This window comes from Gossypium hirsutum, chromosome D02 (assembly GCF_007990345.1).
Source record: "Gossypium hirsutum isolate 1008001.06 chromosome D02, Gossypium_hirsutum_v2.1, whole genome shotgun sequence".
Taxonomy (NCBI): domain Eukaryota; kingdom Viridiplantae; phylum Streptophyta; class Magnoliopsida; order Malvales; family Malvaceae; genus Gossypium; species Gossypium hirsutum.
The window spans coordinates 38,727,374-38,731,617 of record NC_053438.1 but is presented as its reverse complement, the minus strand read 5'-3'; the positions used below and the strand labels follow the sequence as shown (position 1 = coordinate 38,731,617).

At 33.9% G+C, this 4,244-nt stretch overlaps 1 non-coding gene across 1 annotated transcript; it reads left to right on the top strand.

Moving 5' to 3' along the window:
• Window positions 1-1,852: 1,852 nt before the first annotated feature.
• Window positions 1,853-1,959, top strand: LOC121214959 (small nucleolar RNA R71). The gene has a single exon (XR_005910694.1). It is a non-coding gene; the product is annotated as a small nucleolar RNA R71 (small nucleolar RNA).
• The last annotated feature ends 2,285 nt before the right edge of the window (window positions 1,960-4,244 follow it).

Below are 4,244 nucleotides of genomic sequence, written 5' to 3'. Positions count from 1 at the left end.
CCCTTTCCATCAATTCAACACATGCATTACTCATTAATATACAAAATTATATTCAGCCTTAGCACACAACTTGCTAGCCAATTCTTCTCCATCTAACAACTAATGCACATATGTGCTCATTTGTTAGACTCTACTTCATCTAACAACAACCATATTTTCCCTTCTACTTCCTACCATGGTCGGATGCTCAAGATACCTCAATATCGAAACTTTTAGCTTGGATTGCTTAAAGAACTTGGTGATGAGTTCAAATTTACCTAACACCTCAAGCCTCATAACACATCTATATAGCTAACATGCTAATAGTCTCAAGGCTTCAACTAAAACTTTTGAAGCCTCTTAGTCGAATACTAACTCTCTAATAATCCCAAATCCATCCATGAGATAGTTAGAATTTAGACTAATCATCCAAGGGATGTATGAACTTTCAAAGCAACACTAAACATACCTTAATCTAGTGAGCCTTCATAGCCGATTTTTCTCCAAGCTCATTCCCTTCCTTTCTTTCTTCTATTCGGCCAAAGATGTTCAAGGATGAACACTTTTTTTTTCTTTGTTTCCTTTCTTCCATTCACGGCAAAGGGGGGCATGGATGAGACCATTTTTTTTTCATCACTCCACCTTTTTGCATTACTTTAATCCTAACCCCTTTTTTTTATTCTTTCTAACATAACTCACTAACACAACATGTTTGCAACATGTTTCCACCCATAGCATGGCCGGCCACTATGCTTTAATTTTGGGTAATTTGACATGCAAACCCATCATTTCACAACATGCATTATTAGGCCACTTTACATTTGCCTAGCACATTTCCAAATTTTCTCACATAAGTCCTATTTGATAAAATTCACTTACTATTAACAAAATTCAAACATGAAATTTTCACACATGCATATGTACTTATAATGAGCATCAACTATGACGGTTAATTATCTTTATGACTCGGTTTAGTGGTCCCGAAACCACTTTTCGACTAGGGTCACTTTAGGGGTGTCACATGGTTGAACTTCCACTGCATCTTGAGCATCATCTGGCTCCTCTTTAACTTTGACAGTGTATGATTCTAATGTTTTTCTACTCCTCAATGTCAATGCTTTACAATGCTCTTTCCCCGAATTTCTTGGGTTCTCCGTATCACTAGGCAGACCACCTTGTGGTTGGTTCTTAAGTTTAGTTGCAAGTTGACCCACTTGATTCTCCAAATTCCTTAAAATAGCGTCATTATTTGCCATATATGCCTTCAATAGGTTCTCTAATCTATTGGAAGCTTCACCTTGAATTGGTTTCTAAACTTGTTGGGTAGAAACAAGTGGCTAGGCCGGTCTAGGTTGTGCATAAGTGTTACTAGGTCCAACCCCTTGGTTAACTCCAAGAAATGTTAGGGTGATTTCGCCAAGATGGGTTATAAAAATTTCATTGCAGTCCTTGCCTTCCTCGATTTTGGTTTTGGTTACCCATGTAATACCCGGATTCTAGGTTTGATGGACATTCTTCGAACAAATGCCCTTCCCCATAATAAACACAGGCTACATTTTTTAATTGATTCGATGGCTGAGCTGTAAAATTATTGAACCCATTAGTAGCATAGTTTTTAAGCATTGATGATATTGAGGATACCTAAGATGCAAGTGAAGTGAAAGCATCCACTTCATGTACTCCAGCAAGTCGTCTTGCTGGCGTTGCTTGATTGGTTGGCCATTGATAGTTGTTGCTAGCAATCCTCTCAATGATTTTATAAGGCTCATTATAAATCTTAGAAAGGAGAGCACCATTAGCAGAAGCATCCACTACCATCCTCCTGTGAGCATTCAGACCGTTATAGAACATCTCTAATTAGATTCAATGAGGGATTTCGTGATGTGGGCATCTTTGTAATAGTTTTTTAAACCTCTCCCACACCTCATATAAGCACTCATCATCCAACTGTTGGAAGGTAGTAATCTCGTTCCTCTTCTTAGCATTCTTGCTAGGTTGGAAGTACTTCACAAGAAATCTTTCTGCTCTCTCTTGCCATGTAGTAATGAATTTTGGTGAGTTCAACTAGGCTCGAGCTCTGTCCCTCAGTTAATATTGTAACAAATTTAATCGTAGTGCATATTCAGCTACTCTGGCTAACGTGAAAGAATCTCTCACCTCCATAAATAATCTTAAGTGAAGGTGAGAATCTTTGGTAGGCATTCCACTGAATTGACCCATTATCTGATGCATTTGGAACATAACTGACTTCAGCTCGAATTGTTGTGCCTCAATTTTGGGTCTCCTAATACTAGGATTAAGATCATGAAACACAGGCACGACAAACTATCTTAGAGATCTATCCCTATCATCAGCAGTAAGGATAGGATTTTTAGCAGGGTTTTCTCCATTTCCTTAATTCTGGTTTTCGAAATTCATATCTCCGGTCTTTGTCTGAACTGCTTGTCTCCATCTTTGTCAGAAAGTTCCTTCAATTTTAAGATCTACGGGGAGTAAATTGATAATTCGATCAATCCTCATAAACACCTGAAATAATCATAGAAAATTAGTTAAGTTAAAATTAAACAGAAAAATAAACCAAAATGAAAAATTAACAATTCACAAATAATGACTTTTTTATGTAGTCCCAGGCAATGGCGGCAAATACTTGGAACGATGGAAATTTGCAAGTGTCCATAATCGCAAAAAGTAATGAAACAACAAGTAAATGTTGAGTTATCGTTCCCACAGGGGCTGTGTAAGAAAATAATTATGAAATGAAATTAAAAACACTTTGGTGAAGGAAAATTGTTTGTTTTGAAAAAGGGTGTAATAAAACTAGACTTTAACTAAGGAAATTAACTAAGAAAATAAAAAAGGTAAAAATTCTAGTGCACGATTTTTGAAAAAAAAAGTTTAATCAATATGACATATTGTGTTAGATCAATTACATTTCTTAATTTAATATTACTAAGACAATGTTCATGTTGTTAAGAATAAACTCATGGCAACTTGGTAATCTGTTAACTCTAGCACATATAGACTTACAAAATTAACTAGTCTCTTGAACATATTACTATGCCAATTCAAACAATTAATCAATTTTAATAAGCAAGTAAAATATTAAGTGAAGTAACAATATATTCCTACATTGAAACAATTTAATCACAATAATCTTGCAAGTCATGCAAAACTAATGTACCGTTTAATATCGTCACTAACTTAACCCTCAGCTACCTTAGAAGATTAAACATGCATTGATTAAGTATTGTGTCAATTTATTACAAGTTCAATACGATTAATAATTAATTTATTAGTTACCTCACAATTGCAATGGAAGTATAACATAATCATGTTTTTACTTAATCAAACAATTTACCAAGATCTATAACAACACAAACATGATTTTAATAACTTAAGTATACGAAATGCAATCAACCTAAGATGAATTAAATTTAAGCCATGTTAGTTAATTTAGAATAAAAACATAACAAATATTCATAGACATGTTCATAACAACAATGGGAAAAATTAAAGGATAGGAAACTAGAAATCAAATCTGGTGTTTCTCCGAAGTCTGACTAGTTTGCTCCACTCCTCATTCTCCGCTCGTTCAGTTCAACCAAGACTTCTACAAGCACTTGAATGCTACTACCCAAGGTGGTTGAAGGTGTAACAGCCCATTTTTAGTGAAATCAGAATAGTGGTTTCAGGACCACAAATCCGAGTTGGAAAGAAAATTTATTTTAATATTATTGTATGGTCGTATTATGATAGAAATAACGTATGAAAATTTCGATAAGAAAATTTTACTAACTTCATGTTTAATTATAAAAAGGACCAAATTGCATAAAGTGAAAAAGTTAAATTCTAGTAGCTAGAATGATCAAATAGCTATGGAATTCAAAATTTGAGGTCCTTATAAGGCAAATAGACCATTAAGAGAAGTTAGTAGATATTTCTGATGATTCATCCATGGAAATTTAATTAAAAATAATAAAAGATGGTAATTAATTAAATAAGAAAAAATCATCTATTTCATCTTCTTTCCCAAAATTATTCTATGGAAAGCCTAGCTAAGAGAAAAGACATCAAGCAAGCTTAATTGGGTAAGCATTCTTGTCCCGTTTTTAGTAAATTTTATATTACTGATATCGTAATAACCTAATCTATTTATTTTAGGGATCAATTTGCAAAGTTATCAAAGTATTAAAATTCTTCCATGGATTACTATGTTGAAATTTTGACATTTATGGTAGAAAATGAAAGGTTATTGATAGGTAAGA